Source organism: Mastigoproctus giganteus, chromosome 5 (genome assembly GCF_048544385.1).
Source record: "Mastigoproctus giganteus isolate SK-2022 chromosome 5, ASM4854438v1, whole genome shotgun sequence".
In the NCBI taxonomy this organism is placed as follows: domain Eukaryota; kingdom Metazoa; phylum Arthropoda; class Arachnida; order Uropygi; family Thelyphonidae; genus Mastigoproctus; species Mastigoproctus giganteus.
The window spans coordinates 76,586,324-76,602,789 of record NC_143579.1 but is presented as its reverse complement, the minus strand read 5'-3'; the positions used below and the strand labels follow the sequence as shown (position 1 = coordinate 76,602,789).

The 16,466-nt window shown below is 36.5% G+C and overlaps 1 protein-coding gene across 1 annotated transcript in view; it reads left to right on the top strand.

Moving 5' to 3' along the window:
- The window catches only part of LOC150085504 (uncharacterized), a 934,283-nt gene that overhangs the window by 184,054 nt on the left and 733,763 nt on the right, over positions 1-16,466 (top strand). The window contains exon 3 of the mRNA XM_090374582.1: positions 8,207-8,418. The gene's annotated coding sequence lies outside the window, so the exon portion shown is untranslated. The remainder of the gene's footprint in view (positions 1-8,206; positions 8,419-16,466) is intronic.

Below are 16,466 nucleotides of genomic sequence, written 5' to 3'. Positions count from 1 at the left end.
TAATCTCAGGCGGAGGAAGTAGGGTTTCCCCTCCTTGAGTTATTGCGTGTTTTTTAACCCGCACAATGTGCAAATAAACCCATGAACAGACACTTGTATATATCTAATACACGACGGTGCAATATGGTTTGTCGCTGATGCACCTGAAACGCTACAGCAATAATAACCTAAGTTTGAAAACTTCAGTTAAATTTGTTATAGTTTTTCAAGAAGTACAGAGAAACTCATTTAAAATATATTGCTTTTTTTTTCCTTTTTTCTTTTTTGTATAGTATGACAAATTAAATGGGTTTTAAGTATTCCGATTTCTACTTATTACACGTATGCTTCATTTTTTTTTTTTTTTTTTTTTTTATTATTCCATGTAAACCGCTTCATCTTATTGCAGCGGTTTTCGACCTTTTTTTTTAATAACGGCACCCCTAAGTAATTTATTTTAATTTGTGGCAACCGTACTCAGTTTTCTTTATATATATATATATCTAATTAAAAAAATATGTTATGTGATAGTTATTATAATAATATAACTATAAACATAATTACAATTCATAATACAAATTATATAGATATATAATAATTTTATTCTTTATATAAAGGCACTAAATAAACATAAATTATAGATTACCACAAAATTAAGATACCGTACACCTTTTTATAATGAAATACATATATAAATTTTAAAAAATAATAATAAGTTTGAGTGACTTAAACCCAAATTATGTGGAATCCCTGGAATGTTGTTGAGGCACCCCGCTTGAAAACCACTGTCTTATTGTAATCTGCCTTTTTCCTCTCCTGCTGTTTTTTAGTAGTCAGATCAGCTTTGTCATTTGGATTTAGGTATTTTGGCATTTTTGTTGTTAGATTACTGCCGTCTTGTTGTAGCTTTAATTATCTTGACGGTACAATGTATGTTTTTAGGCCGACTGAAAACGTTCTTAAGGATCTGCAGCCATGCTGCCTCCAAGGCTTTCCACATTGTCGGAATAGATGACTGTTGCGTGTACATATACCTCATTTTTCGTTCCATAACATCCCACAAGTGTTCAGTTAGATTAAGGTCAGGCGAATTTGGAGGCAAATCATGGTTGGTGATATCTTCACTGTGTTCCTTAAACTACTCATCCACAGTGTGGGCTCGATGACACGGCGCAATATCTTCTTGGAAGATCCCGTTTCTTTCTGGGGAAAAATGCAACATGGCAGGTTGCTTATGGTGTCCCAAGAGCTGCCGGTAGACCTCACCAGAAACGTTGATCCATACGTACCAGGAATCATAATTCTTGCCAGCAGAACATGCCCCATATTAAGCAACCGCCACCACCTGCCCGGATAGTGGGCACCATGCACGATGAGTCCATGGACTTGTGCCGCTTGCGACACATGAAGGCGTCCATCGGCATGTTGCACCAGGTATTTGAACTCATCCGACCAGCACACTCGCTTCGAGTCCTCCGGTGTCCAACCAGCGTGTTGTTGACACCACAGCACTCGCCGTCGATGATGATCAGCGATGAGAAAAGGGTGTCTCTTGGGCTGTCTGCTGTTAAACTCCATACGTCTGAGTGTGCGGCGTATCGTTATCTAGAATATTGTTTTTGCATTCTCTAAGACTCCAGGGCCGGCAAACAACAACGATCACAACACACATATATACTTACACTTACACACACTTGCCGGCTATAAATAACCTACAGATGCTACAGCGTTATATATAGGGGTAACCCTGGAGGCCGCAATCAATACAAGAATCCCTTGTCCCTTTGCATTCTCTATATTGTATTGTGATGTCAACTGTCGCACAGTGACCCGCTGTTGAGCCCGTGCAGCGTGCTGCACCTTTCGTTCACCACAAACCTTGCGTAATCCTTTACACCAGGTATTTGAACTCATCAGACCAGCACACTGGTCGGATTTTTTTACATTAAATTCGACTGGAACTTAAGAACGGGCTGTGAGAAACTGACAAAATGTGCCGTTTCCAATACGGAAGCACCAGACGCACGAGTTCCCACAATATGCACTTTTTAAACTCCGTGATATCTTTGCTACGTCCCGTAGCTGCTACTTTATCACTTTGGCTTGCACGACCGTATGCAAATTACCACTGTTCTACGAAGTTGTTCGGCTTTTTATACTGCTAGCTATATGGCATAGTCCATTACGATGGGGGGTGGATCACTGAGTATATCTCCTATATAGAGGGAATGTGAATTTATATCACAAGAACTAGGTTAAGACTGAATGTGTTTGAATTTATTATTACAAGAACTGGGTTAAGATTGAATGTTTAATTTGCAAAAGTTTACGATTTCCGGAACACCAAGGAAATCAAAGTAGGGTATTCACTTCTTTCTATTTGAATTACAAACTTGCTTTAATATTTTCGAAGAATATATATATATATATATATATTTTTTTTTATTCTTGGAGAAACAGAAAACAAGAAAGTTTAATAAAAGATACTTAATCGTGTGAAATATTTAATTAGTTTATTGATATAAAAAGTACAAATTGATGCAATTAGACCGAAATAGTAATAATTAAATTAAATTTTCTACGTTTCAAATTTCTAGGCTTAAATTTGTCTTCGTACTTGGGTTTTGGGTTCTATAAAATTATGTACCAAGAACAAGAATACCACTGGTTGACACTACATCACATAAATTCAATTTATAGTCAAATTAAAGTGATTTTAATTGAATTTTAAAGAATTTGAATTTAAAATTAAAAAGTTCTGAATTGTTATTACTTCACTGGGGCTTAGAGGGGAACAGGTATTCTGTGTGTTATCAGACACTCAGTCTAAAACACTGATGGATCCAATATCTTTCTATTACAGAAGATTTAGGAGAAGTCCGGTTGGCCTGCCTCCCCAAAATCCACTCATGCACACCTGCTCAATGTGTTACGTCACTTAGGTGGCAACGAACGTGTAGAGTGGTTCTCTTCAAGACGCCTGGTCAGCGTGAAGAGGAAAAGACCAAACCCTCCAGAATATGACAGCACGACGAAACAAATGGCCTTCACTCCCCAGCGGCTTTCACTCCCCCTCTTGTGGAAGCAGAGAGTGCTAAGAATCTCTGGGTACGACCAGGCTGCCATGCACGGAAACTGAACTTGGCCTGTTACAACGTAAGATCACTCATCGGTGAAGACAGGATAATAGAGCTGGAAAAGGAATTAGAAAATGTGAATTGGAATATCATCGGTTTGGCTGAAACAAGAAGAAGAAGAAAGGAATCACTTATAAGTTTATCAAGTGAAAATCTGCTGTACACCAATGGAAACAGTGAAAGGAGTGAAGGTGGAGTTGGGTTTCTGGTCCATAAAGATTTTAAAAACAACATTTTGGAATTCAAAAGTACATCACCAAGGGTGACAAGACTAAAACTCAAGATTTCTAAGAGGTACAAGCTAAAGGTTATAATGATTTATGCACCAACATCGAGCCATGATGATGAAGAGGTTGAAGAAATGTACACCGAAATTGAGAGTCTTCTAGATGAGCAGAAAACCCACTACACTATTATTATGGGGGACTTCAATGTTATGGTTGGAAAAAGACAAAACAGCACAGAAAGGGGAACTATAGGAAATTTTGTAATTGGTGAAAGAAATGAAAGACTTGTGGAATTTGCAGAATCTCAAGGATTGTCACTAATTAACACTTTTTTCAAGAAAAGGGTGAACAGAGAGTGAACATGGAAGAGTCCAAATGGATTAACAACTAATGAAATCGACTTCATCCTCACTAACAGAAGATATGTTGTGAATGATGTTACCGTCCTGAATAAGGTAAATGTTGGAAGTGATCACAGAATGGTAAGATGTATACTTGATATAGATGTAGGAAAGGAAAGGAAAAAACTGACTCGAGCAAATAATACAAAAGGTCTTTGAGATAACAGAAGAGGAGAAAAAGAAAGCAGTATGTACTGTAACTTAAGAACAAGTTTGAGCTTCTGCAGACTGTTCAGGACCAAGATATGGACGAGGAATATTACAACGTTCTGAAAGTGATAAAGCCCAAGAAACCTATAGGGAAAAAGAAATCCAAAGAAGAAAAAATTAGTCAAGAAACACTTGTTATAATGAACCGAAGGCGACAAATGAAGAGCAGGATAAACACTGTCAAGGAGAAAATTCAGTATACTGAGTTATGCAAAGCCATTAGAAAGAGACTCAGAGAGGACATAAGAAGATTTAACACAAGAAAAGTAGAACAAGCATTAAGGGAAAACAAAGGACTTAAATCAGCAGCCATGAGCAGTAGTACAGAAAGACAAATGAAACTGAAGAATACCGATGGTGTACTCATAAATAGCAGAGAAGGCATAATTCAAATAGCAGAAGACTACTATAGAGAATTATACAAGGAGCGAGGGAATGATGCCAGCAGTGGGGAAGATGGATCGCAGATTAGTAACACATACGACATACCCGATATTCTTCCTGATGAGGTAGAACATGCATTGAAGAAAATGAAGAATGAGAAATCCCCGGAGGAAGATGAATTTACTGTAGAGTTGTTAAAATTGGGAGGAAGAGACATAACACAATAACTGGCAAGGCTCTTCACAAAGTGCATTAGAAAAAAGTGTGACGCCTAAGGAGTGGAATAATGCAATCATAGTTTTGCTGAATAAGAAAGGAGATAAATCAAAAATTGGAAATTATAGACCAATTAGCATGTTATCCCACATCTACAAGTTGTTCACAAGTTTCTAATCATACTAACAGATTAGAAAGAGTACTTGATGAGAATCAACCGAAAGAGCAAGCTGGCTTTAGGACAGGATTCTCAACTATGGATCACCTTCATGTAATATCACAGCTAATGAAGAAAGCAAATGAATATAAAACACCATTATGCCTGGTATTTGCGGATTATGAAAATGCATTTGACTCCATACAACATAAGGCAATGTTTCGGGCACTGGAAAGACAAGGCATAGATACTCCATATATTATGATTTTGCAGAAAATATATGAGAATGCTACCTCCTTTATTAGACTAGACAAAGACAGTAGCAAATTTAAAATTGAGAAAGGAGTTCGACAAGGAGGCACACTATCTCCGAAGTTGTTTACTGCTGCTCTTGAGGAAGCTTTCAGAAGATTGACTACTTTCTGCAACCACTCTAATGTGAATGGAGAGTACCTAAACCATTTACGATTTGCAGATGACATTGTGGTCATAAGCCACGATCCCAAAGAATTAGAGGAAAATCTTAATCAGTTATGCAGAGTTAGTAAGGATTTTGGACTAAAGATGAATATTGCTAAAACAAAAGTAATGATGAACAAGTATGCCACAGAAAGGGATATAATGATTGAAGGAGCAGTAATTGAAAAGGTGGAGTCATATACTTATCTGGGACAAGTCATTAGCTGTAATAATGATAAATGGCTAGAAGTCAAGAGAAGAATAAATTTTGGATGGATAGCATTCAGGAAATATAGTTACATACTGAGGAGCAATATCCCAATTTGTCTGAAACGTAAAATAATGAACCAATGTATACTTCGCACCATGACTTATGGAAATGAAACGTGGGCACTCACGAAAAGAATGGAAGAGAAGTTGAGAACTACACAGCGAAGAATGGAACGAATTATATTGGGAATCAGACTGTTAGATAAGAAGAGAAACACATGGATTAGGCAGAAAACTCAAGTAAAGGACATTCTTATCAAAACTAAAGAACTAAAATGGTCTTGGGCAGGACACATAGCTCGAAGACATGATGACAGATGGACTAAGAAAATAACAGAATGGTACCCAAGAGGAGCTAGAAGAAAACCTGGAAGACAGAGGCGGAGATGGATAGATGAAATTCATGAGGTGTGTGTAGTAAATGGATGGTCATTGCACAAAACAGAAGAAACTGGAAAGCGGCTGGAGAGGGCTTCATCCTGCAGTGGATTGAAAATGGCTGAAGATGATGATGATGATTACTTCGCTATCCATATCTTGTATGTAATTGTTTTACCTGAACTTTAAACAAAAGAAAATCAAAAGGTTTAATTAAGAATCCTGAAATTTAATCACAAAACTTGTTTAGGTGAATTTTATGGAAACATAATACTAGATGTTATTAAATTATCTGTAATATGGATTACAAGCCACGAAATTACAAGTATCTTCGCGACAATTAACTAATAAACATATCAAATAAAATGTGTGCACTTATTAGAAATATAATTCATTGGAATACTCTCGAACCACTAGAATACAGAAAATAATATAGTAGTAAACCAGTGATATGATAATCTTTAGTTTAGAATTCCATGGGACACATTGGGAGGACTGAATTGACTGAGAAAATTGGTTACGATTAAAAATAAACACAATCTCGATAATACCGAACTAGGGAAATCCAGAGTAATAACGTAAACTGAATTCATTGAGTGGGGAAAAAGTAAACCTATAATTCTAAAACTGAAATAATCAAGAATTGGAAATGGTTGAAGTGGTTGCTTACAACATGTAAAATAACAGCAAAAAATGAATGATACGCTGAGAGCTAGTTAAATTGGATTGAAGGAACTTTCTGGTTGTATTGCTGAGATTGTGGGAACTTGTGATATCTTGTGGGTTGGTGACTTAATTCTGTGGGAAGTTCAGTGGTATGCCCTTCTTCTGTGGATCATGTTGATATTAGTTTTTGATTTTATCCTTGAGCAGATTATAGAACTGTTGATTGAACTACTCCTTTGGTTTTGTTGATGAAAGTCCCTATAAGCATTTGATTAACACTTCCATCAACAGAAACCAAAGAGTACAGTTCAATCAACAGGAGCCTTTCCAGTTTCATGATTAAGACTTTTTTATATATCTGTTTTAAAGTTCGGGTAAACAAACAAACAAAAAAAACTCCTCACAAGTGTCATATATTATATTACATGGGTATCTGTACATCCTATCTAGTAGGATAGATATTGTTAGTGAAGTAATAACACTTCGAAATTTTTAATTCTAATTCTTTAATATTCGATAAAATAAAATCGCTTTAATTTAGCAATAAAGTGATGTGTCAACCTGTGTTCTTTGTACATAATTTTTATAGAACCCAAAATCCAGGCCCGAAGACAGATTTCAACATAGAAATTCAAAACTTAGCTAAATTTATTTAGTTAGTTGGACTTTTTTAGTCTAATTTTATCAATTTGCCCTTTTCAATACCAGTGAACTAATTAAATATTACAGATAGTAAACTGTTTTTTTTTTAAACTTTCTTTCTTGTTAGTATTTCCACTCAATGCCTTTCATGAATTTGATTAATCTGTAAAATAAGAGTAAGTGCACAAATTCCACTAGGACCTGTTAAGAAATTTTTTAAGCCACGTGGCTATGAACATGTTTGGATTTCGGGAATGCAAGTAGTCCGAGTAATCATTATATAGCACATGATAACTTTGTTGTTATTTCTGTCATTGCTGTTAATCATATCTCTTTTTACAGAAATACAATTACTAAAAAACCCGATGTTGGGTACAATAACTATAAACGAATTTTAAAATCTGTTAAAATATACCCCACTCATACGTTTAAGTTTCGAATAACAGTTAAGTTTCATCATTATGTCAGTGACAATTTCACTCCATAATGTGTTAAAGCAGCCCTCTATAATGACACGAGATCGCGTTGATTAAACTGTGTGCATACAGTTAGATAACGCGTATGACATATTAATGAATCATTGAGATATGAAACTACAGACAGTGCTTATGAAGTCCTTGTAAAACCTGTTTCGGAATAGGACTTCTCGAGCCCCTCATTCAGGCACCTGTTCTCTGCCTGCATGTTGCAGATTTTTGCCTCCGTGACACCAACGGCACGCATCACGAAACAGCTCTACCACCCAACATCTAGCTTTGGAATTTGCAGCTTACTTGACGCTTGTATTAAATGCATGACCGCCAGTCATAGTGCATGGTTTACTTCCTTTGTATGTGATTGCGTGAGACTTGTTACCTCAAGAGAGGAAGCGCGGCAATTGTAACAAGTTGAATGCTTTTGGTGGTTAGGCTTATTGCTAAGCCTCACGTCCGCCTCGTTGCAATGTTCTGTTCTGCGTATATGTGTACACTCACGAGAAATGCAAGATGCAGATTTTTTGTATGCTTGTGTTGTTGTTCATGTTAAACTTAGTGTGGTGTGATATATCGAGAATTGACAAAATTTTTATCTTTTCGACAGTGCCAGTGTTATTGACTGCGACGAAATTTTCGTTAGCGGAATAAGCCAAATAGGCGTAAAGTGACGAAAGCCAAAACTTACATGGGTACTGCGGATAGGTGCACGAATTTCTTCAACTTCAGTGTTCTTTTAGATATGTGTGTGTGAGCTTGGTCTGAGCCACTGGTGTTAATGGCCTTCTGCTGGATAGAAATGCAAATAAGCAGTCTCAGGTTAGTTTAGAAGATATAATCTTATTTATTTAACCTTTTTTTTTTTTTTTGTTTCAGTACTATTCTTATAATTTTGATACATAGTCAGCAATAAAGTATGAAGAGAGAGAGACACACACACACACACACAAGCTGTCCCTGTTCTTCGTTGACCTATTTAAACATGGCTTCTCAATCAGCAGTATGACTAAAATAAGTATTACTACCAACTCTTGGAGAATACCGAATTTGGTGATGGACAGTTTGCTCTCTTTGTTGGAAAACTGATCTCTAGGGATGGTACTGTTCTAAATTTTTACATATTTTCACGAACTTTTTTTTTTTAATCATTATTTTATTCATTTGAGAGAGTAATAAAGCATGTATAAACCAAGTACATTTTAAAATGTGCTTTGCTTATTGCATTGTAATGTTTTCAACAGATTTCTCTCATTTCTCATTTCCTCCCTAGTTTTAAAAAGATGGTAACGCTTTATAGGATATTACAGCGTTTTTAATATATGATCGGTTCACTGTAGTAGTAATGAGATTGATATTTGTGTTGAAGATAAAATATTTTACGTTTTCCCCAGTATCTCTTTATATTTATTATCAGATTCAGTGGAAGTTCTTATCAGATGATATTAGCAGTTGAGAATATCATGATTGTTCGTGGTTAAAAATAAGAGAATTAATCAGTAAATGCGTAATTTATTAATGCTAAATAAATATGAAATATCACGATCTTTTCATTTCAGTATAATGGAAGCGTTAATGTGTCCTTCCATTTTCCCAAATCTCAGTGGCATTTGTTGTCAGATATTCCGACCTTCATCATCATTAGCTTAGTAGGGCAAAGGATGCAAAAAAGCAAGCTTATGCAGCATCAACACACACACACACACACACACACACACACACACACACACACACACACACACACACACACACACACACACACACACACACACACACACACACACCTATTCGTTCCCTCCAATAGTTTATCTAGTTCTTCCATCAATTTATTTAAGCTACCGACTTCGTATAGGATGATATATTATCTAAGGCAGTTTGGTTCGAATCACGTTCTGTGACATTAATATGACATAGTTGTAGTAATTTAAAATATTACCGTAATATTTGTTCTGAATTGATTCGTTTTAAGTATCGCTACTGAGCAAAACTTGCTTATATAGATACGGAGTTTTATATATGTCTTAGGGATGTGATGCTTTGTAAAATGGAAATAAGTTGTTCATAAGTTATGTACGGAATTCTTTACGCTTTAGTTGATTAACGTTTTTTTTTTTTTTCTTTTTTTTCCCTTCCACTAACTGGTTTGTGGACAATTTCTAAACTTATTTCCACTAATATCAAATGGCAGCACACTGAGTTAACATAATCATAAACTAGCTAATTCTCTCCATTAATGGCTCATTTATTTTTGAATTTAAACTATATCTTTTCACACCGGTTTGAACTTTTATATCCGAATGTCTGAACGGACAATTTTGCAAGATTAATGAAGAAATATTGAAGTATATCCTGTTAATGAAGTCCGACACTGCCTTTTTAAATCCCTCCTTATATTGGTGTCTCGCATATGATTTATTCTACTTTTTTTTTTTTTTTTTTTTCACTTGTCTTCTCGGACATTTTGTATAGAACAGTGTCTGCGAAAATAAATAGGCACATTCCAAACTGTCATTAGTGGCTGCAGATTTATTACACCGTGTACTCCCTAGGGGAAACACCCAAACGGTTGCTTCGTCTCCTGTTTATACCGTTCCCTTCAGGGCTTGATTTTCAGTAGTGCTGAGCTGTGTATTTTGCTTAGTTAAAATGATTTAGTCGACGCATACTTTCTTAAGCGGCAGAGAAGAGGGATGACGAAAATTTATATTATTGGTGTAGCGACAGCAATTTTACCTTTTAATTGTTCTCAGAAATTCTCCGTGCACTTCATCTTCGAAAATCGGTCGTCCATCATGTAGTTGTCATCGTTCCCTGTATTTTTTGGGAATTGACTCCTGTATCTGAAATCACACCTGAATGTAGTAATTTCTGCTTGGATAACTCGCTTCGATTTGTCAAATCAGTCTTGCAGTGTGAAATGTTGCGCTTGGTATCTCTCAGTATTGAGCAAAGGGTTGCATTCGGAAAAAGATTCATTTAAATTTCAACGTTCATTTGGTTTCACACACTTTTCCTTTCTGACGTTAAGTGGTCGCGAATTTTTTCCGGATCTGTAATTACTTGTAAACAGCCATTCATCATTTATGGACTTCCTGCTTGCATCCACTTCACTGTTTGTCAGCTATCAATCAGTGCGCAACAATTTTGTTTATAATAGAAGTTGTACTACAGGAATGTTGAATTATTTTGATAAAGTGATATTCCGAATTTTAACTATACTGTGTGTTGCGTGTAGAACCTTTTGGGCTGAACTGCTTTACTCTTATCATAATATATTTATATATATTGTATTATCTGATTTTATAAAACTCATTATCGTTTCAGAATTAATATAGACAGAGGAAAAAATTGCTGCGAACGTCAGTATAAAATAAAACAGAAAGAACACATCAGTAACTTTTATTCACTTTGTTAAAAAATCAGGGATCTTTTTAACTGCTCAAAAAAGAGTCGAAAATGTGTGTAATCATTAAAAAACCGACTAATAAAATGAATCATTATACTACGTCTGCATCAACATTTGTCTTGTTGCTTGTTCAATATTGGCAAAAAGAAAGGCGGGAATGTTCTTATAGCAGAATATGCAGTTTGCTTACATTTAGAACCAAATTTTGATAGATCAGGCTTTGCGCTTTTCTTCTTTTGAGAATGTTTGCGAGTTTAGTGGTAGATTTATTCTCTATTAATTCAGATTTGCAGTCGTTTTTAGGTGCATCGGAGCAGTTTAGTAATGTCAGGTGCACAGCCTTCGTCCAAAATTTATTTCTTTGGACGGTACGTAAATTTTTTTTTTTTTTTTTTTTTTAAATCGTTTTCCAGGTTTTTGTCAGACTCAACCATAGTATGTAGTTAGTATGTTGCATGATCCATTATTCTACTTGGAAATTTGTATTTCAAAACATTACTGTCGAAATCGATCATTTCGCAATCGATTTTTTAAGTAATGATTTTTGGAGCATGTTGTACTACCGTTTTACAGGATAAGCAACCTAGCTTGATTAGACCCGGGTTCGAGCCCTTGACCACCAAATACGAAGGATGCGGAAAGGTCAGGGAATGACCACCGCATATCCCCTGATCAATATGGCCTTAGTTGCTAATGCTCCTAAAATCCAAATAACAAACAGCAATCTAGCTTCCACTTCCAAACTGAAATTTTTTTTCTGTGTCATAATGTGATCTTTTGGATTCGTATCCGTAACCAAGTTTGTCGTGTTCATATTTAGATTGCCAGAAAGTCTATCATTACAGTTGTTCTGTTCCGAATCGGAATAAATGAGCGTATGTGGTCTCATTGATCTCTTCCTCAAAGCAAGTAGTGTCATTGAGTTGTCTTGCCTTCAGTGTTAACAATTAAACACTTGATAATGCCTATTAAATTTGTTACAGTCTCCAAAGAAATCACTGTGAAAGTGTTCATAGCAGTGTGAATTGTCGTATGGATGCATACAAAATGCTACAAAGTTTAAGTTTCATACTCGTCTCATTCAAATTATGTGCGAACGTAAGGCATAAGGCGAAAACAGTCAAAAAGGGAAAAAGATTTATTGTCAGTAGGTGTAGATATCTTGGATGCATCCTTTTCATAGAAGAGATTTCATCTCATTGGATATATGCAACCAAAACAGCAGAATATGTAGCACGGTTAAAAATTGGAATCTAGGGAGAGTTCGTTTTAGTGTGTAGTTATGCCCCACTCGACCGCTCCACTATCAGAAAAACACTAAATGTATTATCAGGAATTGACACAATTCACTTCTTTCCAGTGCCTATCTTTGGAATATTTGGGCCCCTAGGCAAAATATTTTCCGAGGGTCCTACACTATTTTATTAAACAAAACAAAACATGAATAATAAATAAATAAATAACACTATAATCCAAATTTAGGATTACAGTCAATATAAAAATGTGAAGTAAATAAATTTGCATATATCTCAAAGGAAATATATGCTAATCTGAACATGTCGGTGGCACGCATCTTTTTGACCAGAAACTACAACATTGCAATTTGAAAGTACATGTATATTTTATTTTCAAATTTTATAAGGAACGATTGCTCATGCTCGTCGTTACGCTACTGGATATCAGTGATTTTGGCTATATACATTGCCATTTACGGGCCGTAGGAGGCGCCTCCGTAGCCAGGTGGGAAGGAGCAGCAGTGCGTAGCACACGCTTCTTGATTAGACCGGGGTTCGAGCCCGTCACCACCAAATACGGAGGATGCGGAAAGGTCAGAGAATGACCACCGCATATCCCGGAGCAATATGGTCTTAGTTGCTAATGCTCCTAAAAACCAAAACAACAAACAAACAACGGGCCGTAGGCACATGCCTAGTTTACCTAGGCCTGCATCTTTACGGAAATTAGTGAACGAAAATCCGGTTCCAGCATGAATTTTTACAAGAACTGCAACAAATATTGAGGACTTTGTTTCAGACATAACTCGGACAACGATTTACTGTTTCCTCAACGTGATAATAAAATGTTACTGTATTTACAAAGAAAAGGCGACTCACATTTCTAACCTTTTTTTGTTGTTGTGTATTCTCTCTTTCTATTAAAGAAATAAAAACTGTTATGGTGCAAATTTGCAAGGATCAAGAATTATATTGAACAACACGAAGAAACACAGTTCTCGAAGTTGAACAAATGATAAGTAAATAAAACTATACCAATCAGTCCGATTCATAAGAAGCATTGGACATGCGAAGGATACCGTAGACCAGTGTTTTTCAACCTGTTCTTTTGTAACGTGACCTACCTAAACACACACACACACACACACACACACACACACACACACACACACACACACACACACACACACACACACACACACACACACACACACACACACACACACACACACACACACACACACACTTTTAATTCTTTCTTGGCCCTTTCCCTCAAATTTTCCCTCCATCACATCCTTCTTTTCTCAACATATGCCCAATCTAGTTTCTCTTCCTCCTTCTGATTCTTTCAATTAAATATCTGATCTCATCATTTCTCACCTTATAGACTCATCTTCTTCCTCCTCATCCTCCTTCATACCCACATCCCAAAACTTTCCAATTATTTAATATCTTCCATTCTCGGTGTCCATGTCTTTGTCCCATAAAGTACCACACTCCATACCAGATTTAACAGTCTTTTCCTTAAACCAATTCCTAATCTCCCACATAATATTTTTATTCCCTTCTCAAAAGCTTTTTTACTCATTGCTATTCTTATTCTTACCTCTCTGCTGCTAAGAAATAAGAACAACTCAATAACACATCAAATCTATAGCAATAGTAATAGATCATCTTTGTTCTCAAAACCAGTTTTCAAGGAGCACAACATCATCAGCTCACGCTCACATTATTATTTTAAAATAAAATAAAATAAATTCTGTTTATGCTGTTGATGACCACTAAAATTCAGAATTAAAGACAGAAAGACTATACAATACATTGATGCTCGTGCATCCTCTCTATCTTGTAAACTTCTCAAGTTTATAAGTGTAAACAGAACATTTATTTATTTTAAAAATAATAATGCGAGAGTGAGTTTGACTTGCATCTTGAAACCTGCTGAATATATATATATATATGCACTTCACATATTTATCATGAATATTTCCAGAACTGAACTGATTATAGTGCCGTGTCATTTTCAATGGTTAGTGATTGTTTTTGGATTCCTTGAGTATGACAGAAACGCAGATAATTTAATTTTTAGGTGAATATTACAATGATTACATTGTAATATTCACCTATTGATTAATAATAAAAAAAGATGTAAAGTGAATACACTATAAGATCCAGTCAGATCACTGTAGGTATATTTTTACTCGTTATCAGAACTGAATTCAGCGTATAGAAATTTGCTTCTTTCATGAGGCAAACGATTCCTTTCGTTTTGAACACAACAGTAAATTTGTAACAGTAACGAATAAATTTAGATGTTGCAGTGACATGACCTTTATAAATTGTGTGCTTACTTAAGCCAGTATTTAAAACTTTTAAAACTGCCATCTTGAAAAGATCCATTTGGAAAGAGATACCCCATTAATGCTCAGCCCTGCTGGAACTTCAATTAATTAACTTAGTTAATTCGTATAAAATTAATTAATGCGTGCGTGAAGCTCAACTTCCGTCGTTCCTCGCGTCATTCTGGTATTCCCTGTCTTATGAAAGTCTTTTCAACATACCACCTTTCGCACTACTAATTTAAACTTAGCCTTTCTAGCCAATTTGTTTGCCACTGTGGAAGTGAAATAATTCAAATGAATGTGTCACTAATGGCCACTAAGTACAGCATTTTCTTCAAGGCAGAACTTTCCAGTCATGACTTAGTAAGATAAGAAACTGTTCACAAAGTGTGATTTTAAAACATATCCAGCATACGCAGAAATTGCACTAATACGTGCAATTTCTGCTATGCCGAATTATTAGAATCTCGCTCTCTCTAAGTTTTGCTTGGGAACATCATGCATTATTATCTGCTACCTGAATTTTTTTGTAGCATAGCTTCAGCGAGTTTGATATTATACTCGCTGAAGCTATGGCGTTATAATAATAATGCCAATACTCAATGTTGATGAGTATTAGCGAATAATAATAATAATAGCATGGTTATATCCATGCTCGACAACAGCAAGTATGGATATAACCTCAAAAAAGGAGGTAAAAACCTGTACACCTTCTCCCATCTGATGTACATAGATGACATTTAAGCTTTACCCGACAACCGAGAAGCAACTACTCCGAATCACCATAAGACTTCAGCAATGATTAGGATGTAATTCGTTCTAGACAATTGCTTTGCAAGACCCACGGATTGCATCAGGGGAAATTAGTTGGCCGAAACTACCAGCTGCAGACTAGTAAAGAGATCGAAGCCATAACGGGGGGGGGGGGGATCTACAATTACCTGAAGATCATGCAGGCTCAGCAGCTAGAGCACAAGGAGATCAAGGCCTGTCTTTTTTTTTTTTTTTTTTTATGTGAGCCCCAAACACGAGAGGTATTAGAACCTATAGTACTTAGTACCGTGCTTGGGTTAGGTTGAAGGAGAAGTATGGGGGGAGGGGGATGCCGGAAACTTTGCTCTAGAGACTAAACATGGTTTTCACCACTTCAAGCCTCCAATAAGCAAAGTGGTGGTATTTCACCGGTTGATGAAAGCCATCTACCACCTGACCGAAAAACACCATCAGAGACTCAGAAGCCTGCTCAATGCAAAGCTGAACTGAGGGAACAAAGTTAAAGCCATAACATCTATGCAGCCCCCCCCCCCCAGTGCTAACATACTCCTTTGGGATAATGGATTGGACTAACACCGAGCTGGAGGATATCATGAGAAAGACAAGGACAATGATGACCAAGAGCTGCCAACACCAACCAAAGTCAGCTGTCTAGAGACTGACAATAGCTCGGAAAGGAGGTAGGGACCTGATAGACCTTATCGAGCAACAGAAGACAGCAGTAGCTAACCTGAAGGATTATTTCCAGAAAAACACAGCAGCATTCTACTAGGCCATAAGATGGACAAGCGGCATATCGCCCCACTCAACCTAAGCAAGGAGTTCCCTTCTCGCCCAGACGGAACAAATGAAGTTAGAAAGTTGGGCAAAGAAGACATTCCAACGCAGACACTGCAATGACCTCCGTCAAGATCACATAGATAAAATAGCTTCCAATGCATGGCTCACGAGCGGGATGCTCTTCCCCGAGACTGAAGGATTCATGCTCACCATCCAAGACCAGATAATCAACATTAGGAACTATAGTAAATACATCACAAGGAGCCCGGAGTGCCAGATGACACATGTCGACGATGCCACCCGGCCTCAGAAACTTTCCAACACCTCACTGCA